This window comes from Protopterus annectens, chromosome 10.part0, assembly GCF_019279795.1.
Source record: "Protopterus annectens isolate FY-2018-M chromosome 10.part0, PAN1.0, whole genome shotgun sequence".
Classification (NCBI taxonomy): Eukaryota; Metazoa; Chordata; order Ceratodontiformes; family Protopteridae; genus Protopterus; species Protopterus annectens.
In genome coordinates, this window is record NC_056744.1 from 75,899,179 (window position 1) to 75,925,096 (window position 25,918).

Genomic DNA, 25,918 nt, shown 5'->3' on the forward strand with positions numbered 1-25,918 from the left:
AATGTATCAAGCCTGGCTAACTCGAATGTGTAAAAATCTGTTAACCAGTTTACTGTGTAATTTAATTTAATCCTGACTTGTGCTCAGGACTAACTTTAACCTGTGGAACCTGTTTAACTTGCTTACTTATGTAATCTCTGTAAATAGTCTGTTTGTAATATGTAATGCTGGTATTATGTAATGCTGTATCTGCTTACCCTTGGAGCTTTTCTCCCCGGGCCTCCGCTGAAAATGGACATGCATCCAGTCGGACTATCCCGGTCAACAAATGTAAAATAAAAATAAAAATAAATATGATAAGTCATAACATATTATAACATCACCATTTAGCCTTAAGGTGGGCTGTGTATAATTTCCAGCCCCATCAAAATGTAGGAGTAGTTTAATCATGGCTGATAGAAAAATTAACAGTTGCATACTCTGCTATATTATCAGGAACTCAAAAAATGTAAACAGATTGTTATTACATGGAGGTCATATAGCATGTCCTCTCTATCAGACACCATGCATTCTGCATTTTAGTTGACTTAAAGCATCTTTTTCTATAAAGTAGATCAGAACATATGTGACAATACTTCCCTGTATTGGACACATTCACACAAAACTTGTCTTATAGCCAAATACTGTCAACAAACATAACTGTAGGAAGTATTTTTCACATTAGATAGCCCCAGACTGACTCAGACATATCACAGTTATTTCTCTTTTAAACTCTATATTTAGCTTAAACATGAAAGCTGAAAGTCATCCTTAAAGTTCAAAAGAAACTTTAGTCAAGGCTATCGTATCATATTGTCGATCAGCTATACTAGTTTGTTTTTTAAAAAAAACACACAAAGAGACAAGCAGTAATTGCTTTGTATCTTCTTGTTTGAAGATATTTACCTTCAGAGACAAAGCACTTATTGTAGTTAGATCAAATAATTCATTCACAGAACTTGGAACACTCGGCAGCCCTGTTTGTGCAACTTACTCTTCTGGGGAAGGTTAAGGTGCTAATACAGGAAGTAGTAACTTAAATTTGCACCTACCTCCCAAAAAGAGCTAACAGATATGTTCCTTAAAGGTTACTTCCTGTCTACAGAGCACTTTGAGTTACATTTTATTTAAACTTAGAATTTTATAACATAGCTAGTTTTCTCAGCAAACCATAGCTACCACTACTGGCAGACTCATCCAGCAAGACAAGTGAACAAGAGACCAACATTTGTAAACATGTCTACAAGGAAATTTATGAGACTGGGGCTTTACTGAAGCATTTCACAAAGACAGCTTTGGTTTCAACAGGTGAGTGTACAGCAAATTTGGTATCATTATGTATGAAGATCAACATATTTGGATATCGCATTTGAAACTTGATTTTACATTTTCGTTTTATAAGCTCTGAGCAATAAGTAGAGAGCTTTTGATGCTTTTCCTTAATGGCTAACGGGAGGTCTTGTGATAGGTTTATTTTGTGCCCTTTCCATACAATCTGATTTTGCTTTTTAGCTGCCAACAGCACTCCTTGGATGTCTTGGAAGTTGAGCAATCTGACATAAATCTGCCTAGGGGTATCAGCGTTCTGTCTAGTATATAAAGCCCTATGAGATCTCTCGATAACAATTCCACTAGCGTTCTTTTCGGTTTGGAGAATAAACTCGACCAATTGCAGGGTTATCTCAGTTAACTGATTATGATTGTAGGATTCTGGTATACCTCTTACTAGTATATTATTGTGCTGACTCCTTGCTTCCAAATCAATAACCTTCTGTTGGATGTCAAGTAAAGCAGAACTTTTGGCGCTCAACTCATCTTTCAGCAAAGTTATCTGGAGTTCGTAAGCTTTGGTATTCTCCTCTATGCTATCCATGTGCACCATAATCTGATTTATTTTGTTACCAAAGCTAGAAAAACATTCGTAAAACCCTTGCACTGCCATCTGGAGTAGTAATAGAGCTTCTTTAAGTTCTTCTATGTGAACGCTTGACTCTTGGATTTGCTTAGTTCAAGCTGTTTGTTTTCTGTTTCTTGGGTATAGTCTCCTTTTCTGGGGAGACTACTGCAGACAGTTTGGTCTTGCTGGTTTGTGTCTCCATATTTTCAGATTCTTTCAACATTTCCTTTCAGCAGTGAAAATCCAATTAAGATTTAAGGTAGTATTATGTTTGTTTTAGGCCTGGAGTTTACACATGGTGAGTGGTCTCCTGGTTATCCTAAGTCTTAAAATAGCAGATATTTTCCGAATTTAAGTCTGATGCACTTCATTTAAGTCAGATACAATCTCAGGTTGTATGTGTTTGTCAAAGATTTATGTTTTTAGGTGTAGTTGAGTGGCTAGCTGTCCGATTCTATTATTTTGAGTAGGATCCTCATGGAGAAGGTGTTCATAGGACGTCCACCATCTTGGAATCCAATTCCTTGGAACTCCTATTTTACCCCTTGCATTTTAAGTAAATTTAACCCTATTGTTTCCCCACCATGTTCATGCTTCTCCTTTCCTCAAGTGGATCTCCTACACATCCTATGGCTGTGCAACCACACATATAAACTTTGGTGCTCTCTCAAAGTTAGATTAGAAAACATGGGAAATCAAAAGTCAGCCTTATCTTGGGAACTAGCAGTCTTACATAGTACAGATCTTAAATTACCCAAACTGAAATTTCATGTGCTTATTACCCTTTGCTTACTAATTAAATTCTATATAACCAAAAATTGATTGGATTTCACCAAATTATCTTGGAATGGATTCAGGAACTTGGCAATAAAATACATATCCTCACAAAAACTTTTTATAAATGACCCTAATAAACAAGTTTACTACCAGAAATTTTGGAAACTGATTTTCGACCTCATTCAGGGAGATTGAATAATTGCTTAATTAATTAAAATTTGTTGGTACAATTCATTATTTTGGATTTGGTGTGTCCCCTCATATTGTTTCAGGTACCTAGGCTTTTATTAGAACTACTTGGCTCTTTTCTTCAGTGTTTGCAGTAGCATTATATGTATATATTTGTATATAGGTATATAGTTTATGTTTTGGGGGGTATATAATGCTTAAGAATGGACTTCCAAACTATGTCTATACTGTACTTGAACTTTTTGTAACTTTATGCATCTATTGTTTGATACCCCTTATATAAAATAATAAAATACTAGTGCAGAAAAAAATGGATGGGGAGATTATTCCATAACGCAGTGATCCTTTGAGTCACATATTTGTCCCTGCAGCATGTTCCATGTGTGCCACAAGTGAAGTTCAGATCCTTGGATCTACTATTTCTAATGCTGTTTGTTTTGCCTTTGTGCAAAAGATCAATCAGGGCTGGATCTGAGGATGCCTTATAAGCCAGGCATAGATCAACTCTCAGGACCCTGTAGGATACTGAGTACAGAGAAAGGGCCTGTAGGATACTGAGTACAGAGACAGGGGCTTTAGGTGATCTGTGTAGGACAGGGGTATTCATGGTCTGGATTATCCTGGTGAGAAACATTTGTGAGCATTCCAGCTGTTGCAAGTGTCTGGTTAAGTACATACCAAAGGGGGCATTGTACTCAATGATAGGTCTGACAAGGGCTGAATAGAGTGGTACTATAACTTCCTTGGACCTGGATGCCATATCCTTACCTATAAGTTGGGTGACATAGAAAGATTTTCTTACTATCTTTGCTACATGTTGGTCAAAGGCCAGATTACTGTCTACATATGTTCCCAGATCCATGACTACCAGCTCAACCCTTAGGGGTGTTTTATTGATGAAGTAATTAACTTCTGTTGACATTTTCCCAAAGGGGATTATAATGCATTTCTTGGCATTGAGTTCTAATCTGTGGCTCTGGCACCAGTCATTTTTCTGTGTTAGAGCCAATGGCAAGATGCTTGTGTCATGGTCAGAATCTATGATAGCTCCCAATTTACAGTCGTCTACAAACTTGGTGAGCCAAAGGCCTTTGATGTAAGTCCTGATTTCTGAGAAGTAGATGCCAAACAGTAATGGGCTCAGCACAGAGCCCTGAGGTACTCCCGACCGATCTCTTGGTGGAGGTGGTCTCACCAGTTCTGACTTCATGGGTCCTATCAGTGAGCCAACCAGCAATCCAGCAAGTTATGTAGGGAGTTATGCCTAGTCTGGAGAGTTTGCCAGCAATGCCTGAGTGGGGTATTGTACCAAATACCTTGGCCAGGTCAAGGTGTGTGGTATACACTGCTTTACCCTCATCTATTGCCTTGGTGACCTTCTCAAAGAAGTCAGACAGGTTAAATAAGCACAGCGTCCCTTAACAAAGCCAAACTGGGGTGGGTCCAGTGTCTGTAGGTTGACAATGTCCCTGTTGACGATTTCCAAGATAATTCATTCCATGGTTTTGCATATTAGACATGTCAAACTAATGGGTCTGTAGTTCCCAGAGTTGGTTGATGGTCCACCCTTATGAAGAGGGATGACCATTGCAGTCCTCCATTCATTTGGTACATAACCTGTTTTGAGGATGCAGTTGAAGATTGCCTGAAGTGGTCCTGATAGCTTATGCTTTAGACTGCTCAAGAGGCAACCAGGGATATTGTTGGGGCACACCGTAGCAGTGTTTTTGGTCTTAGCAAGAACTACCAGAACCTGATGCCTGCTAATAGTTGGGGAGAGTACGCTAGTAGGGATTTCACAGGGGTAGCCAGGAGGGAGTGGTTGGGGGTGAAGTTTGATCTGAATATATCAGCCAGTAGATTCACTATGTCTCTTTGATCAGTGAAGGTGGTACCATTAACCACCAGATCAGCACACTGTTCTGTGTTACCTTTAAGGTTCTGGACATAGCTGAAGAAGCCTTGTGATTGTCCTTAGTCTGCGAGGCTCTCCTGACCTTGTAGTTGGACTTGTTAGACTTAATTAGTCCTTTTAGTTTTTTGTTTATTTGAATCAGAGAACCTTTTTTCTACATGGAAGTTGCTCTTTCTGATTTTGGTCTTGACATTTTTCTTTTGTTATATACCCTGTTGAGGTAAGGATTCCACTAATGGGGTTTGTTTTTGGTGTTTGCTTTGGACTTACTTCTGGTAGGAATAGTAGCCTCTGTGCAGCCATTTACATGTTTGTACAGGACTTCTGTGAATAATCCTGTATAGGTAGTTGTAGTCTCGGGGTTGAGGGAGCCTTGAATTTTGCAGGTGCAATGGTGTCCCATGTTGGAAAGTACTAGATCCAGTATATTTGATCCTCTGGTTGGACCATGCGCTATCTGGTCCAGGGTGTTCATGTTAATAAAGTCTAGGAAGCATTGTGCCTGTGAATTTGAGGCAGTGTATGTTCCCCAGTTTGTAGAAGAATAAAGCCTCCCATGAATAGGGTATTTGGTTGGATGGCGAGTGGATCTAATAGGTCTAGGTAAGAGTTGTGAGACTCCTGGGGCATATCGGGTGACCTATAACTAGCTAGGATATGGTAAGGGACCTTATCTATGGTGACCTGCACTTGGATGGACTCCATGGTATCATCCTGTTTGCCCAACCTGGTAGTATATATTTGTTGCTAATGTAGATAGAGATGTCTCCATCTTTAGTCCCTGTCTGTGCTACTGTTGGTCTAAATATGTGGAAGGCACTGTAACCCTGCACTGCCAGTGTACTTTCTAAGGATTTAAACCAAATCTTGGTAATGGCCCAGATGGCTACATTCTCCATACTGAGTAGGACTTGTAGGGTGTGGAGATTTTTGTTTAGGCTCCGCACATTGAGCAGGAGCACCTTAAGGTTGCTTTGAGTCTTTTTTGCTATGTTGGTAGTTTTATTTTGGCATTGCCTAAAAAAGGCTCTAAGTGGCTGGATAAAGTTTTAGCCAATATCCAAAAGCCTAGGGGGGACAGGTGCAGACCATCCTTTGCAAAGCAAAGTGGTCAGTTAACCATGTCCTCCCACGCTGACAGATATTTGATTCCCATGGAGTGACACAGGAAACTAAGCCAATTATCAAAATCAATCATTTTGTATACATACTTTGGCATTATCCTTGGTGAAGGTAAAATGCTGCTCAGTGCAAGGCTTGTACCGGTCTTTGACACAAATTTAGAGAGATCCTTAATGCCTCTTTTCATATAGTCCAGTGAGGTACATCTCAGGTCATTTACACCCACATGGACCTATAATAAAATCATATTGATGCATAGGGTGGAGTGACTTGAGTGTGTGTGTTATATTGTGGATCCTGACTAAAAGTTATCTTCTCCTTCTCCAACCTGGTGAGTGGGACATCTGTGTGTAATACAGTGAAATCCCCAAAGAAAAGAGTATTAGGTAAAGTGCTTACTTGACTTATGGGCCTCATTCTTTGGGGACCATTGGCTGTAGGCTTATGTGTGGTGTTTGGTGTTGCTTTTGGTGTGTGCTTTAATGATTGCTGAGGAAACAGCTTTGGAGGTCTTTGAGGTTTTCTAAGGTTTCTTTTAAGTGCCTCAGCATAAGAAGATCTATGTTTGTGATGACTGGTATGTGTAAGAGATATATTGTTTGTGTTCTTCACAATCTCATTTGTAAGTGAGATTTTTGCCTCCAAGGAAGTTGTGTATTTACATCTCTAACATTCTGTATTAGTGTTTTTTAAGGATTAATTTGTTGTTTGAGAACATGAGACAATTGCTACATTGTCTCTGGATGTCTATATCTACCAAGTTGGCTACAGAGACATTTGGAAATCACATATCCATGCTTTCTGTTCCCATAATAGAAAAGGCTATTATGGTTTAAGGACTGGTTTACAACAGGGGTCTCATGGAGTGGTGGTTGGGAAAAATATATAAATACCTTACACAACAGAGAATAGCAATAAAAAAGGAAAGAGAGGGACTTTGGAAGTCAGATTACCATTAGGGTCAGAAGTGTGAGACACAAAAATTCACTTTGCAAGAAGCAGTTCTTAATTTTTGTGGACATAATCAGAAGCAAGATTTCTTGTTTAGTGTTTTGCAGAAGTGTTCCACACAAATCAAGCCTTAAAATGGCCACAGTATATTCCAGGGACAGTGATATATAGTTTTTATGCACCAACAGTAATCCAGTCAGTAAGCAGATCGCAAAAAAAGTAGCTGTAACAAGGTCTCTACTCATCAAAGCCAGTCTCACTCTCACCAAAACTATTTCTGACCTGGAAGCCTGTTAGCTACTATTAGCAAGGCAGATAAGATGGCAGGTGTGTAAGATTGTCTTCCCCAGCTCCACATATCCCATATAAATTATTAGGAAGCGCTGTACCACAATACATTATTTTTCTTTCTTCCAACAGATGTTCTTTAACTAAGATGTCCTCTGACACTGAGCATTTGTACTGATTTCCTACATGACTCTTTTATCAAGACTCTTATTTCATTACTCACTAATGATTTACAAATGTTATGTCATACATATAGTATTTTTCAGTAGCTGCTCTAGACAGGGGAATAGAACTGTGCTCTTTTTGGAATAAATGTCCTTTAGTTTCTTGAGTCTTGCAGTTTCATGCTGTATGCATCTAAGTAACACCACAGCTTGGTAACATGGCAAATGGAAAGCATTCCTTCTCTAGCACACTATGAAGACAGACTTGTAAGACTCGAAGCAGCCATTTTATAAGAGGTGCCCCGTGACGGCAGTAGGTAGATTCTACCCATTTCTGAAAATGTGGGTTTGAAAATGTACCTCTGCCACTGAGGTGCATTCACTCCACTCCACATTCAAGTCCACTGGTTAACATCAAAATTCATTTTCAGAGGAAGGGGAAACTCACTCTTGATTTAACACTGATCCCTATGCTGTTTGGCATGAGAGAAATAAAAGGGATGGAGGTTAGACATCTTTGTTCAAGCCAGAAAATATAAAAGTAGATAAAGATTTTACTTATTCTATCCTTAAAGCCCTTGATAACACATTTTGCCACTTTTAATCCACAGACTGCTTGCTGAAACTGCTCTTGTTGTGTAGGTCCTAGCAATAGTAAATAAGATCACCTATGGAAAGGGATGTGCCTATCACAGCGAGTGGGAATTTTCTTTATTCAAGCCTGATAGTAGTAACTAAAGGTAGGAAAGGGAGCTGTTGCAGATAACACAGGATTTTGTAAAGTGTAGAAAATCTTAGACTGAAATGGGTGCAGTGTATTTATAAAAAGTTATCTGACTTGTGGTTCTTAATGCTAATTCAGTGGTCATAGAAAATCATAGAAAGTATATAGTAGCTAACATTTGAAAACTAGGAGTAAATTTGCACATGTTTCAAGCTGCAGTGTTTGTCACTGTTAGTGAAACTGCTCCCAGCAAGGAAGAAGCAGATGAATAGGGAGGAAGCATCTCCTTTGACATTTTTTCACATTTTATATAACATGATAGTTGACATAGATTCTGTCCATGTGCCAGGATGCATTCCCGACCATGTTTAGTCTCTCAGATGCAACATCCAAATGAACTTCCTCCCAGGAAAGATAAAGTTTCCTGAATAAGTTTCATGGCGTTTCCTAATTCTTTTACTCATAGCCCTTAGCACAAGGAAACTGCATTTATATTCTGCCATGGGTTAACTAGAGGCCAGGATCCACAATGAGCCTGATTACACAGTCTGTACACTCATACAGTTGTAACTGCCTACACCTTTCACTAAAGCGGTACACAACATACAGATGCTGAAAATTAAGGTTTATCATCATTATAAGGATACAGATGTTCTGCTTCAACACCATGTTTCACATTAATTTTTAAAGGGGGCTTTAACTCAAGTTTGCAACACTTTGGATGATCTCTGTAGCTATTAAGCATGAACAGGCCTGAATGATTTGTCTATATTTAACATGAACTGTTTTTCAACCCTGATTTATATCCTTGTTTTGAGATACAGTGCAGTAGCTCTTGTCTTTACAACTCAGTTAAGTAGAATATGTAATTTTATTTATAAGTATTTTTATTGGCTACACAGCTGCCTCTGCAACTCATATCTAAATGAAACTGTTTGCATCGCAGTGCATCGGCTTGGTACAATATTTTGAATAAGCAAATAGAATACATATGTTTATATGAGAGTACACAGTGGACTTTTTGAATAACCAAATGTGATGATTAAATGCCTTTCCTGTATATCATCACCACAAAAGTAGCAGTGGTTGCATAGGCAGTATTTCATGAGACCTATCTGATTACAAAACCAATATTTCAGGAAGTGAACAGAAAACCCTTCTCTTAGAAGACGAATATAAGGACAGTTTGTAAAATCATAAATAATTTTTTTTAAATCTGAAAATTATTGTTTCCTTCTAAGAGACTACTTAGAAACATACCTTTCAAATGTCCTTCATTTTATAGCAGAATTTTAATATGACCCTTATAAAATCTGTGATTTTGTGACAAAACAATAAGGGTTACAGTCATTAAACCATACCAAAATTGCAGTTACAGATTTGTTATCCTTTAGAAAGCATGCATTGATGCAAATCCTGTTATTTTTGTCAACATTTTTTAAGTGAATTGTGCCAGTATTGTAAAAACTGTCTAATTTTTGGCCTTTGTGCCTGATTACTTGTGACTTTATTCGGGAATTCTAGAAAAGAGTTTGAGACCTAGGTTTATGGTGGAGTGGGGGTTCTCTTGGAGTACATGCTGTGCCAATTTTATTCATATTAAGGACTGCCACATAGTGACCCAAAATATTAGAAAATTGATTTAAAAAAGGAATACCATAATCAAGGCTATTAACAGAAGTTCATGTGATATAACAAAACTAAACAGTATATATTAGTTTGCAGCTAAATTAGTAACAGATAAAGTCTTACAACAAAAACACAGGGCAATAATGTAAAAGAGGGGAAGAAATCAAATGCCATCATGGAAATATCAAATAGAAAATACTATAAAGCAATTAAGACAAGATGTCACTGTTAGAAGAGTATAGAAGAGGGAACAGATCAACAAAAAGATGTGAGAAAAGCAATGTGCAGTATCAGAACAGACAGGGTCTATTGTACACTACTGCAAATAATAAACGAAAGGTATCAACACAGGCAGAAAAACTTAGAAGATTTGCAGATAAATATAAAGGAAAAGTACAAAATAAGCAATTCATTGATGACCTCAAAAAGTTTTAAAGAGAACCAGGAAACAAGGCAAAAGGAATACAAACACCACCAAAAAAGGAGAAATACACACACTTTGGAGAAATATCTATGAAGACCCTGTGGAACATGAAGATGCTGAATGGATAGAAGAAGTAAAAGAAACAGTAAGAAGTTCAAATATACAGGATGTGAAATGGGATGAAGTAACAGCCATGGAAATTGAAACAAAATTAAGAAAACTCCAAAATGTAAAACCCCAGGCCCAGATCCAGTACTTAACTTCTAGCTAAAAGTATTAACACCTTTACATTAAGATTTAGCCCCGAGTAAGAACTACCTATATGCACATCCCGAACAGACACCAACCTGGGTAACAAGAGGAAAAACAATACTTATCCTTAAGAGAGAACCTACAAGCTATCCTAAAAACTGTAGAGCAATAACTTGCCATCTGACGATGTAAGAACGATGTACTAGATTTGATGCAGACAGAGTTTACAGTCATTTAGAAGGAAACTCAATCATAACAACAGAACAAAAGGGTAACAAAAGAAAGTCATATGGAACAAAGGATTATTTGTTGTTAAAGTCTTGATGGAGAATTGTAAAAAGGGGAAGAATTTAAGTATGCCATGGAAAAATTACAAAAAAGCATTTGACAGCATCCCACATTCATGGATAAAGGAGTGCTTACAGATGTATAAGCTACACCCTACATTGATCAGCTATATTACAGTGACCATGAAATAGTGGGGACCCACTTTGCAGCTGAGCTATAATAAAGGACAAATTTTTGTCCCAGGGATAAAAATTCAAAGGGTGGGATATTAGGTTCATAGGTAGGTACTAGGCTATCTGCCCGAAGGCATTTATAAGCCTAGCCAGAATGTGTTGGCTTTTACCACCCCCTTAGATTAGTTCCATGTACCTCTGTCCAGCAGAGCCACTTAAGTGATCCCTGGGGTAAACTTTCTGTTTTCCATCCACTCATCAAGGTTTCTCTTGAAGAGTGTTAGCAAGGAGCTCTGCCTAATGTAGATTGGAATCTTGTTCCAAAGCATAGGAAGTCTCTGGGACAGGAATCTACCCCTCCAGCATGTCGTATTTATTGTTGTGGTGAGGTTTAGATCCCTAGAGCGTGTGGCTCGAGGGGATAAGATTTTCTTTAGGGCATGTCCATCAATTCTGGGTTGGACATGGCCTTGTATTTCAGGCAGAGATTACCTCTGAGTAGGTGATATGCAACCGAGTACAGCTGGAGTTTCTTCAGTCGATCTGCATAGAGCATCTGTTTGAGGCCAGTGATCCTCTTGGTGAAGTACTTCTGTGGTCTTTCCAGCTGTTGCAGGTGTCTTGTAAGGTACATCCCAAATGGGGTGTTGTACTCTATGATGGGTCTGATGAGTGGTGAGTAGAGGGGCACAATGACCTCTTTTGATCTGGATGTGAACCCTTTTGTGATTAGGTGGGCCACATAGAAGGATTTTCTAACCACTTTGGCAATGTGATTATCAAAGGAGAGGTTACTATCTACTTGGGTCCCCAGATCCCTTATTATGTCTTCCATATTTAGGGGACTACCACCTGTGTGGTAGTTTGTGGGTACTTTGTTTTTTCCAAAGGGGATGACTATGCACTTTTTGGCATTTAGTTTGAGGCCATGATTTTGACACCAGGTATCCATCTCAGTGAGACCCTTTTGGAGGATGTCTGTGTCAGCCGGAGAATCATTTATAGCCCCTAGTTTGTAGTCGTCTGCAAACTTGGTCAGCCATAGTCTTCCTGTGCTTGCCTGTACCTCTGAGATGTATATGCTGAACAGGAGGGGTCCTAGGACTGAGCCCTGTGGAATGCCACTTGTAACCAGTTTAGAGTTGGACCGAGCTCCCGCAACTCTCACCATGTGGGTTCTGTCCATGAGCAAGTTAGCAAACCATCTTGTGATGTAGGGGTTTATGTTCAGGCTGGTGAGCTTGTCTATAATACCAGAAAGGGGAATGATGTTGAAGGCCTTAGCAAGGTCTATGTAGGCTGTGTGTACCACCTTTCCCTCATCTATAGCCTTGGTAACTGTCTCAAAGAAGTCCACCAGGTTTAGGAGGCATGATCTGCCCTTAACAAAGCTGAACTGGGTAGGGTCCAGTGTTTGGAGGTTCCCAATGTCTCTGTTAATGAGTTCCATGATGATGTGCTCCATAGCCTTACAGACCAAGTTAGTCAGGCTTATAGGGTGATAGTTCCCAGGGTCTGTTGTGGCTCCACCTTTGTGGAGTGGAATAACCATTGCTGTGCGCCACTCTATGGGTGCGTAGCCTGTGGAGAGGCTGAGTTTGAACAGTGTGTTTAGGTGAGGGGTTAGTTCGTCTATGACCTCATGTAGGACACAGCCTGGGGCACCATCCAGTCCCATTGATGCTGTGTTTTTGGCTTTAGAGAGGGCTGTTTTAACCTGAGTGTCTGTGATTTCAGGGACTCTACATTCTTCTGATATGCTTAAGGGCCCTTTTGGTGGTGAGAGGGGGGTGAAGTTTGCGCTGAACCTGTCTGCCAGGATGTTGGTGATATCGGTCAGTTCAGTGTATTTTGTGTCATTCTGCACTAACTCCGAGCAGATCTGAGCATTGCCTCTTAGATTCTTGACATAGCTAAAGAATGCCTTGTGGTTATCTTTGGAGTCCTTGGCAATTTTTCTTTTAAAGCTCGCCTTGGATGATTTTATGAGGGATCATAGTTTCTTGCTGATACTGATCAGGGATGTCTTCCCTTCTTGGGATTTTGCTCTTTTCTGTACTAGTTTCCTCCTCCTTCTGTTGTATAGCTTGTTTATGCCTTGAGTCCACCAGACTGGTTTCCTTTTCTTGGAGGAGTGAATCTTGGTTTTGCTTGGGATGGCACTATCCATGCATTCTTGTAGATGCCCATAGAATGCATTAGTAAAGGATTTTGCAGCTTGGACAGTGTTATCCTTCAGCATGGGGGCTTTGAAACTTTCCACCTCAGTCTTAAGTAATGTGAAGTTTGCTTTTGAAAAGTTTTTCACGGTGGTTTCCTTGTCCGGGGGTGGGGGTGGAATGTGGATATCCAAAGTGATTTGTTTATGGTCAGATCTAACAAGCGAGGGGTTGACCTCTGGTGTGGAACACCGGTCGCCCATGTTGGTGATGACCAGGTGCAATATGTTGTCACCTCTGGTAGGAGTGTTGACCAGTTGAACCAGGGTGCTTGAATTTATAAATTCTAGGAAATGTTGGGCAAGGGAGTTTGTACTTGAGTAGTTCTCCCAGTTAATGTTTGGGTAATTGAAATCACCCAATGTTAGGGTATTTGGTAGGACCTTTATGTTTCCCAGTGTTTCCAGAAATGCGGAATGGGGGTCCTGGGACATGTTTTGCCCATTGTCAGTTGCACGTGGATAATCTCTGAAGCATCGTGCTGTGCCACTAACCTGGAGGTGTGGGTATCCTTGATGAATATGGATATGCCCCCCGCCTTTTGTATTTTGATTTGGGTTCTGTGGCCGAAATGTATGGTATGAGTTGTAGCCTGGTAGTGCTGGGGTGCTCTCTGGAGCCTTAAACCAGGTTTCTGTTACTGCACATATATTGATTTTCTCCATACTGATGAGTGCCTCAAGTGCGTGCATTTTGAGGTTTAGACTTCTGGCATTGAGTAGCATTACCCTCAGTTTTTTGTTACTTGTGCTATTTATGGCGGTGGGTTTGTCTTTTGAGCCTTGCCTAAAAAAGGCACTATGGGGGTGGCAAGAGCCTTGGCCAGTATTCGAAAGCCTAAGGGTGACAAGTGCAAGCCATCTCTGTTGAAGCAGAGTGGCTTGTCAAGCATGTCATCCCAGGCAGACAGACACTGGATCCCCTTTGAATGACACCAGAAACTTAGCCAATTGTTGAAATCGATAATTTTTTCTTTATACCATGGTATCATTCTTGGTGAGGACAGGATGCTACTCAGGGTCAGGGTCATGCCGGCCTGGGCTACTTGATCAGAGAGCTCTTCCATGTCTATTTTCATGTAGTCCAGGGAGGTACAGCTCAGGTCATTCACACCAACATGGACAATGACAGAGTCATATTTGTACTTGTTCTGGAGTGACTTGAGTTCTTGTGTTATGTGGCGGATTTTGGCTCCCGACAGGCAGCTAACAGTAGCCTTCTGCTTGTCCAGCCTAGTGAGTGGGATGTCAGTGTGCCTGACTATAGAGTCACCTATTACTAGTATGTTGGGTGTGTTATTTTGCCTTAAGGGCTGTGATTGCATGGCACACTGGTTTTGTGAAGTATGTGTTTCATATTCCAGAGTGACTCTTTGTCACCGCTGCTCTTTTGTTTTGCCCCTTAACCCATTAAGCTGTTTACTTAACAGATTAGTTTATGCTTTCAATTTGGCTCCCAGAAAACAACAAAGTCTAAAGCCTTCTCATCTTCTTTTTGTGGATGATTTAAAACCATATAGTTCATTAGATGAGGAGCTGAAAGCACAACTGCAAGTGGTCAAAACATTCTCACATGATATAAGAATGTCATTTGGTCTTGATAAATATGCAAAAGCAACATTTAAAGCAGGAAATCTGTAGCCAGAAGAACAGCTGATTCAATTAGTGCCCTGGGGAACCAGCACCCCTCCTGCTCTGTTCTTCAAGTGAAGAGCAAAAAAACAAAAAAGGACTTCATTATAACTTTAATAAGCTGTAACTAATCATCTTATTACAGTTATAGCTACACACCCCCACCCAGTAAAAACTAAAATTAAGAACAAACAAACAAACAAAAAAAAACTGTGATTCCTTCCACTGGATCTCATCAGTCAGGTGGCCAGATTGCCCCAGCCATTCAGGTCCTGTGTCTGTGCTCTGCTACAAACCTTTTAACACATTTTATTTATAAAAAGCATTTCTTCTTTTAAATTGTAGCAAACAGTTGCTACAGTTTACACCTGTCTGCATGGAGCGATTTAGCGCTCATGTTTTAGTTTTAAAAAATTCCCTTTTAAACTGTAGCAAACTGCTTTTACAAATGTAGCAAACAGTTGTTAGGGGTTATATCCTGCCTGCATAGAGTGCTACAGTGCTCATATTTTTTTTTTAAACTTCTGTTTAAAGTGTAACAAAACTGCTTGCTACAAATGTAGCAAACAGTTGCTACAGTTTATACCCCACCTGGTTGCACGGAGTACTGCAGATCTCAGGTTTTATTTAAAAAAAAAAATTTTAACTTTTAGATTGTAGCAAACTGCTTGCTACAGTTTAGATCACACATGCACTGCAGTGCTCAGATTTGATCACAAATGCAATAACGGCTTTTAAAAGCTAGTATTGCATTAAAAAACAATCAGTGTTGGCTGATTTTATTCCCCATCACTTTGCACCCTGTGCAGTTACCCCTCACACCTTGCCCTAGTTGTACTACTGGCTGCAGCACCAAGAAAATATCAGCCTGGGACAGGAATGTGATATAAAGGAACTTGAGCAAGAGGGAGTGTATAAATGTTTGGGAACCGATGAAGGATCAACAATAAAACATTTACAAATGTGAACAAAACTCAGTAAGGAGTATGTTAGAAGACTAAAATTAATACTGAAAACATCCCTGACATCTAGGAATAAAGTCCAAGCTGTAAACTAATTTGCTGTTCATCTTCTAACGTACAGTTTTGGAGTGACTGATTAGCCCCAAAAGGTATTGGATCAATTGGATAGGAAAACAAGAAAAAATGCTTCACTCTTATCAAATGATATGCAAAAATCAGTGTATACCAAGATTATATATTCATTCTGATGGAGGTATGAGCTTCCTCAGAACTGATTACATGTATAGATCTCCACTTGTAGGGCTGCATACATATCTGCTGACCCCACCAGATCCAAACATTGTGAAAATGTTCAAACACGAAGAGAACAGGTTTAAGATGACTTCCCTGCTTAGATAAGCAGAAGCATATCAGTGTAAAGCAGGAATGGAAATCAAAACAGAAGCAGACAAAAATCTGGCAGCAACTAAATGTGCCAAAAAACAAAAGAAAGAATATAAGGAGAAGGATCAGATAAGAAGACAAGAAATGTGGAAAAGGCATAAATGTTGCAAGCACAGAAAACTCCCTAGAACAACCTCATGTCGATCAGGATCTATTGCAGGAATGGTTAAGGAGAGGTGAATTTAAACCAAAAGATGAAAGTTTAATATTGGCAGCCCAGGATAGTAGACTACATACATGTTGGTTTACTAAGTCCATTGAACATGTTGAAGAAACAGACAAAAGCAGGTTCTGTAAAACACAACTCAGATGCTCAGGTAAGAGCCGCCCTCTCCAAAGCAAAAAACACAGCATCAATGGGACCAGACAGTGTCCCGGGCTGTGTCCTACATGAACTCCAAGAAGAGCTAAACCCAAACATAAAACTACTGTTCAATCTCAGCCTTACCACAGGATATGTACCCAAAGAGTGGCGTACAGCAACAGTGGTCCCTCTCCACAAAGGTGGTGCCTCAACGGATCCTGGAAAATATCGCCCCATAAGCCTGACTAACTTGGTTTGCAAAGCTATGGAAAGGATCATCATGGACCTCATAAATAACGATATTGGGGACCCACAGACACTGGATCCTACCCAGTTCGGCTTTGTTAAGGGCAGATCCTGCCTCTTTAACCTGGTCGATTTCTTTGAAACAGTCACCAAGGCCATTGACGAGGGGAAGGTGGTCATCATAGCCTACCTGGACCTCGCAAAAAACTTCGATACAATACCCCACTCGGGCATTATAGATAAGCTCACCAGCTTAAATATAAACCCCTATGTCACTAGATGGGTTGCAAACTGGCTCAAGGACAGAACCCACATGGTTAGAATTGCTGGAGCCATGTCAGACTCCAAACCAGTTACAAGTGGCGTCCCACAAGGCTCAGTCCTGGGACCTCTCTTGTTCAGCATATATTTCCCAGAGGTACAGGCCAACACGGAAGGACTGTGGCTGACCAAGTTCGCAGATGACTGCAAATTGGGTGCCATAATCGACTCTCCAGCCGACACAAGCATCCTCCAAAAGGGCCTCATAGAAACAGACAACTGATGCCAGAGCCATGGCCTCAAGCTAAATGCCAAAAAGTGTATAGTCATCCCTTTGGCAAAAACAAAGTGCTCACAAATTACCACATAGGTGGTAATCCATTAAGTATGAAGAAGTAATTAGGGACCTGGGGACCCAAGTTGATAGCAATCTCTCATTTGACAACCACGTGGCCAAAGTGGTTAGAAAAACATTTTATATAGCCCACCTAATCATGAAGGGATTCACATCTAGATCAGGGAGGTCATCATGCCTCTTTACTCATCCCTCATCAGGCCCATAATTGAGTACAATGCCCCTTTTGGGATGTACCTTACCAGACACCTGCAGCAACTGGAAAGACCCCAAAAGTACCTCACCAAGAGGATCAAAGGGCTCAAACAGATGCCATATGCTGCCCGGTTAAAGAAACTCCAGCTCTACTGAGTGGCATACCGCCTGCTCAGAGGCGATCTGTGCCTGATGTATAAAGCCATGTCCAATCTGGAATTAATGGACATGCTGCACCTCAGAAAATCCAAATCCCATCGAGCTACACACTCGAGACTTGAACCTCAGCACTGAAATAAATAGGACATGCTGGAGGGACAGATTCATAACCCAGAGGCTCCCTTCACTCTGGAATAAAATCCCAGTCCAGGTTAGGCAGAGTCCCTCATTGACTCTCTTCAAGAGGAATCTTGATGAGTGGATGGGGGATCGTAGGTTTACCCTGGGTATCACTTCTGTGTCACTGTTAGACAGAGGCACAGTATACTAACCTCGAAAAGGACATATCAAAATTAATTTAAAATGGGTAGCGAAAGCCAAACACACTCTGGCTAGGCTTATAAATGCCCTAGGGCAGATAGCCTAGTATGAACCTATGAACCTATGAACAACTGGAAACCGTAGCACATATTGTTGCTCGGTGTGATATACTAATGGCAGAGGGCCTGCATACTGAAAGGCATAATAATGTGGCAAGACTGTTGCATTGGAGATTGTGCAAACATTACAATATTGAAGTAGCTGAGAAGCACTGGAAACATGATCCACAAAGCATTACAGAGAATGATGAAGTCTAAATAACATGGAATTACTCATTACCAACAGTTCATAAACTAGATGTGAGAAAAGATACAGTAGCCCAGGAAAAGACAAAAGTAGCTTTGAGCAATGAACTTGCCACACCCAGTGATAAGTGTCATAAAATGCCAGGTATTAGAAACCGAAAGACTTGGAGAAATTAAACCCAGGAGAAATGTTGTTAAGAGTGAAACATAATTTATGGCCATTGTCAAAGGAAACTGAACTGAAGAATCATTTCTGGCTGTTCTGCATGATTGTCTTAGAGGGCATAGTAAAATCAGAACTGGAATAAGGCTGCTATTTTACAAGTGTACAGCCGAGATGTTATCTGGTGGGCCACAAGTGCATCTGTGGTGAGCTGAAATGAGTTGTATTTCTAATGTGAGCTAGAAATGTAATCTTATTTAAGCCTGTAGCCTGTCTCTTTGTCTCTTCTATTTTTAATTTTTTCCCACAATGCCTGGTTATGTTGTTTATGAAAGCATAATGTTCTGCACCACATCTAAAATTACTTTGTAGCTTCCCAAAAAAAAAAAAAAAAAAAAAAAGCAGTTATAAGCATTAACTTGTAAACTTAGATGGTGTGTTTAAAATGATTTTCTTACATTTTAGAAAGTTACCTTTACAGCATGGCATGTGGTGCCAAAACTGTCAAACAGAGCCTCTGACCATTAGGGAACTTTTGTTGGGGTCCATTGCAGAGTAGAAAATCCCATTTTTCATATGCTGATGTCACTATGGAAAACAGTAAGCTTTAACCTTAGTGTTGACAGTGTAGTAAAAACGTACATTTCATCCATGGGCTTTAATGGGTACACCACTGCCCATTAAAGTGCATGGACGCAACCCATGTTACCCCAAGGGTAACGTCACTTTAAGAAGCACTAAATTTATTTGGGGCATGGTTTAATAAAAAAGTTTCTGAAGCATTTTATTAAAAAATTACCCATTAAATAAGTAGAGACAAGAGAAACAAATGCATTATCGCACTTGACTCATCAAATGCAACTGTGAATTTACTAACTTCAGAAAATTACTTTAAAAGTATGAGAAGTTAAACAGGACCATAGCTGGTGATGAAAATACACAAAAGAATGTTACATGGCATTTTGTCAAAATTAAGCAACATCAAAACTAGGTCCAAAAAGAAAATTAAAGGAAGTACTCATGCCCGACCAACATTAGAATTTAACAGTTATGGAAAGCAGTGTTATGCACTCAGACACATGGGAGAAAAGATAAAACAGATTCTAGTTTACCATTTAGAATATTACATTTTACACAATAACAGGAAGAGCACTGCTTTCCAAAGCTGCTATACATCAAATTGTCACAGGGTTAGGAGACAATATTTGGACAACTCATATGAGAATGACAAACCTTCTGTTACATTTCATTTGTGTGATGACAGAAGGAAACAATTAGCCTTATCTAGTCTAAATTTTAAGTACATTTAATATTCTACTTTCCCCCCATCCCTACTTCTCCCCTTATAATTTTTCACCTGCTCTATATCCTTTTGAATGTCTCTGTGGATTCCTTCTCCATCACCTATTCCAGTAGTACATTCCATGGGTCTGCAACCCTTTCCATGATGTCCAGGTAGTAGTTAGTACCTCCAATCGGCTGCTTTTGCCCTTTCCTTCATGCTCTGTCTTTTATATTCAATATGACTATTTTACATCTTCCTGACATGATATTGTACACCAGTATAATGCCCTGTTGTCTCTTCTGGTCTCAGGTTAGAAGAGGCCTTACTCCACTAACTTCTGATCACATCACTTAATGCCCATCTCAGAGATCTTTCTAGTAGCTTTCCTCTGCATTCCTTCCAGCAGCCTGATGTCCCTTTCCTTGTATAATTTCCAAAACTGCAAGCAATTTTCAAGCTGTAGTCTCACCGAGAACCTATGGAATAGAAGCATTGCCTCTCCCGATGGGATCTATCTCCGTAAGGGTAAATCCCAGCATTCTGTTTGCTGTTGCTACTGTACTCACTCCTCTGCATTCTGGTAGTCTAGTCCTGGTATGATTGTCACTTCCCAGATCCTTTCCTACTCTGTTGCCATGACGTCCACGTCTCCATTTTATAATTAACACCTGGGTTTTTTGGGTCTAAGTGTAGTAACTTGCTTTTATTTGCACTAAGCTTCAACTGCCATCTCTATGTCTGCTTATTCAGCCTTGTTGGACTTGGCCAAGATCCTGATGGAGACAACCAAACTAAGAACTTCGCATTTTGGGGATCATACCCTCTTGAGCTAGAGCAAGAGCTGAATTAAAGAAAAAAGGTTATTTAGATAACTTGCATGTAACTTAAGAAAATACTAATTCCATGGACCATTGTCTGTGATGATTTTAAAATAGGCAAGAAAAAACTTTGCTTCAGAGATAAATATAAAACGAATGGCAAACATATTTAATCCAGATTCGTCTTTCATGCAAAATCTAAATGGAAGAGCTGCAAGCCATTAGAAAAGTGGATGAGAGGTCAGTATATACACAGTAGTTAAATATAGAACTGAATAATTTTATTTATTTATTTACCATTTGATAACCTGGTAAGCACACTGGTACAAGAACACTTTTCAGGCACAACACAGACTAAGAGGCCGAAGCATGCAGGGAAATCAATCAAGAGCAGAGGCATAGACTGACAACATTCAAGAACGGAGCTAACAGAAAACAGATAGTATATAATACGCATTATATAAAAAGTACCATCATTAACTCTGTGTTGATATGTTGAAAAGCACCTCCTCTCAAATTGCTTGAAATTGTTCTGTAATGAACTAATGTTTTGTAGGCATAATCAGTTTAGCTTAGGTACTGCACATGGAAGTTAAAAGTTGCAAAAGTGAATTCAGAAATATGTGGACAGAGTGTCTATAGTATTTCTCAGTTAAAATACATGTGGTAAAGTGTTTTATAAATTCTAACCCACCTTGTTGCAGTGGATGTGAAAGTACAATATGTATGACAACATACCAAAGAAATGTATCTGTTTTGTTTTTACCATATTAGTCCCATTAGGTTTGTGACCAGTTTTCAGGGGAGACTAAAGGTGGTATTCATAATGACTAGGGAAATTTGGCAAAGACGGTGGGGAAGTTCCCCTACTGTGTCCTGTTCTTGAAGGAGTTAGGGGGAAAGAGCCAAGGTAGCAAAGAGAGAAGGCGAGGTCACAGCTTAAGTCAGAAACTGTGGATGACACTATGGATGGTGCAAATGAAATTGAAAAGGTCATGATTACTACATTTGAGGAAGATTATTTGTTGACCCAGGCAGTATTAAAACGTGTAACTGAGCCTGATTTTCTTGAGTCAGCTTCAGAAAACCCCTGGGGTGAAATGATACAAGGACTGGCTTGGCTACAGATGTATGGGAGAAGGAAAATGTTATAGTTCAAGACAGTTTCAGGACTACGACTAGCACTGATGATGACAAAAATACTTTTTGATGTAGAGGGGTGTATGAAAATTATGTTTCAAGGTCATAATTCTTTTGGTACGTAACGCTTATTGTTGAAATTGCACAAAGTCAACTGTGAACTGAAACTACAAAGAAAAGCAGTACTGAAGGGTCACTAACAAAGCTGTTTCTTTTTTCTCCAGTCAGAATGAACTTGTGTAGTAAATGATACAAAATTACTGTAAATTTAATGGTTCACAATGTAAACACTTACAGTGTGTTTTTATTGACAATTTGAGTCCAATGCTGCAATGCAAAAAGTGCTGAATTTGAAAAAGGTAACTCTGAGGTTTGGAGTAATTTTGCTACAGACATTGTGTTGGGCTGCAGTTGTCAATTTAAAAAGTGACAATACTGTTCTGGTACATGCATTTAATATTGTGTATAAAGCATTGTTGAGGAAATGCTTTTTTTATATTGGATAGTCAAATAACTTCTATTTACGTGATGCAGGACATCTTGTGAATATATAGGTTCATAGGTTCATAGGTTTATACTAGGCTATCTGCCCTAAGGCATTTATAAGCCTAGCCCAAATTTTTGTGGCTTACGCCACCCCTTATATGAAAAAATACTGTGCCCATTAGTTTGTTGTGCCTCTGTCCAGCAGTGACACAGAGATGATTCCCGGGGTAAACCTACGATCTCCCATCCACAGGTCTAGATTTCTCTTGAACAGAGTCAGCGAGGTGCTCTGCCTCACATGGACCGGGATTTTATTCCACAGCATAGGGAGTCTCTGCGTGATAAATCTATCCCTCCAGCACGTCCTATTTATATCCGTGCTAAGGTTTAAGTCGCTTGCTCTAGTGGTTTTGGTGGATTTGGATTTTTTGAGGTGGAGCATGTCCATTAATTCGCGGTTGGACATGGCCTTGTATGTCAGGCACATGTCACCTCTGAGCAGATGGTATGCGACTGAATAGAGCTGGAGTTTCTTCAATCTGGCAGCATATGACAGATTTTGGAGTCCCTTTATCCTTTTGGTGAGGAACTTTTGGGGTCTCTCCAATTGCTGCAGATGTCGGGTGAGATACATCCCGAATGGGGCATTGTACTCGATCATTGGTCTGATAAGTGAAGAGTACAGGAACAATAACCTCACTAGATCTGGATGTGAATCCCTTCATGATCAGGTGGGCAATGTAGAAGGTCTTTCTAACCACTTTAGCAATGTGAGTGTCAAAAGAAAGGCCACTGTCAACCTGGGTCCCCAGGTCCCTGATAACCTCTTCTGTGCTTAGTGGATTGCCACCTATATGGTAGCTTGGGGTTACCTTGTTTTTCCCAAGGGTATGACTATACATTTTTGGCGTTTAACTTCAGGCCATGGCTCTGGCACCAGCTATCTGTTTCCGTGAGTCCCTTCTGAAGGATATCCGTGTCTGATGCACTTTCCACTATGGCCCAGTTTGCAGTCGCCTGCAAACTTTGTCAGCCAAAGTCCTCCTATGTTGGCCTGTACTTCTGAGAAGTAGATGCCAAACAATAGGGGGCCAAGGACCGAGCCCTGTGGGACACCACTTGTGACCGGCTTGGAGTCTGACACAGCGCCAGCAACTCTAACCCTGTGGGTTCTGTCCTTAAGCCAGTTTGCAACCCATCTTGTGACATATGGGTTTACATTTAAGCTGGTAAGTTTTTCTACAATACCCGAGTGGGGTATTGTGTCGAAAGCCTTTGCAAGGTCAAGGTAGGCTGTATGGACTGCCTTTCCCTCATCAATGGCCTTGGTGACTGTTTCGAAGAAGTCGACCAAGTTCAAAAGGCATGATCTTCCCTTGACAAAGCCAAACTGGGTCGGGTCCAATGTCTGCAAGTCCCCTATATCTTTGTTTATGTGTCCAAGAAAACATTTTCAGGCTTGTGGGTGGAGGGAATGTAACTAAAAAGACTATGTTCTGGGTACACAAAGTGTAAAAAAGAGACATTGTTATGCAGTGTCTTGGAGAGGTAGAATTTGTATCTGAATGTTACAGACACTGTTGAACTAGAAGAAAATGTTTAAAATGTGGAAATACAAAATTAAGAAAGTGTCTATGAAAGTGAAGGAGTAAAAGAAAATGATGGAGTAGGGGGTCTAATAAGAGGAAAGGTGATTATTAGAAGAAACAAACAGTTGCTTTACAAGGAGAAGCAGAATAAACAGATGGTGAAGTTGTTTCTGATGTGTAATGTAAAAATAGGGAAGAGGTTTGTTGCAAGAATATGAAAGAAAAGGTAGAAAAGAAAAGCTGGCAGACTTTGAATTATGCATTTTTTAAAAAACGACGAACTGTGAGTATGAATAGATTGAAGAAGGATATCAGAATACTTAAAGTACTGGAGTGGCTTAAAACATACAAACAAGGCATCATTTGATTACAAGACTGCAGGAGTACTTCCAAACAAGACAGAGGTATTTTTCAGCAAAGGTATGGAGGGAAGATACTGTGGAATTTAGGCCTAATAGAATACACAGCTCTTTATATTTTGTTCTGTAACTCTAGAAGCATATATATTTAGATCATAAATTCATAAAAACTGGAAAGGCGAGTGTGACAGAGTTCTCAGATGACGGGATCCATATGAAAAGAATGAGTATGGTTGCACCCCTGGTGGGTGTATTGACAATAACCTTTGTATAACCTTTTTGTGGAAGAAGAAAGACAAGACATACAGATATTTGTATGGATGTGTGTAATGCTATTTGATTATTCTTATATTAAATTGAATATTCTGTGATATATTTGTAATGCATTGTTTACTTTCTTTTTAATTTCCTTTCTCCCCGATCCCCTTGAAAACAGTATATTTATGTTATTTAATAACATAAAGTCCCTTATATGCAATTTTCCCACTCCTTATAAAATGCACATAACCCGCTAACAATTATTACCACAAAAGCTAACACTGCATTTTCCATTTGTGTACTTCCCCTATTCCACTTGAAAGCAGTTTTCTCTAAATAAGTGTTAATGGAACTTTAAAACATAGGTATAAATAAGTGAATAAACCACACAACATTACACCCAAACTTTCTCCAAATGACAGCAAAGTATATATATATATATATATATATATATATATATATATATATATATATATACTAGCCACTGCAACAAGTTATCAGTTTTACACTTACCATAGGTGTAATGATTGTATTCCCTTACTCAGAGAAATGTGCAGCCGTAGTACTAGTCCCCAAAGTGAAAAATCCTGAATTAGCCTCTGACTGCAGACTAATCTTAATACTGTATCTATTAGCAAAGGTTATGGAAAAGCTGCTGTATAAACAATTAGAACATATCACAAAATATGACCTGTTATCAAACAAATAACATAGATTTCACAGCAAATATAGACACAGACAGTTGTGCTCTCTGTAACTAACCACATCTTTGAAGTGATGGGACAACTAACAGGAGCTTTCATCATTGACCTGAAACATGTATTTGAATCTTGTCAGCCACAACCTTCTAATTAAAACCCTAGCTAATTTGGTATAGCTGGAGGTGCACTACAGTCTTTCACTAGATACCAATAGAACTTACACTGTCACTTATGAGATTAACACTTCCAAAAATGGTACCTTTTAAACAGCAGTACCACATAGTTCAATCTTAGGACCTGCCCTTGACTCCAGATTCATTAACATCTTAATTTTGACTTCCCAAATGTGAAATTTACCCTTTAAACAAATGATATAATCATATTACTTTCAGATAAGTCACCTCACAAGCTTCAAGAAAACTTGATTTTGCCTCAGTTGAGAGATGGCACAACAAAAAACAGCTTGTACTAAACTGCAAAAAAGAAAAAAAAAATACTAAAACAACTGCTCAGTTTGGCACACATCAAACATTAAAATCCAAACCCTCATCCAAGGTACAGTACTACCTAGTACAAAGGTAGCTAAGGATAACTTTCGATCAACAATTCATCTGTCCATCACATGCACAAAATATCACTAACATTGCACTCAAGCAACTAAGATTAGAATAGAAATACTCCCTACCTTTATTTGCATTAAGCTCTTCACAAAACCCTTAGATTCTACAGCTACCCCCAAACAAGAGCTATAGAGTCCTATCCCGAGGTGGATCCAAAGAATATCACTATTACTCACTTGTAAGAGCTAACTGTCTGCCAATAACTGACAGGGCAACTGTCCTACTTCATTGCCTCACACGCAGACTACTTAACTGGGCCTACTGCCCAGACCTGGTGCATGCAGTACACGTCAGACATAGAAGCTGCTCCTTACGCTCATCTACA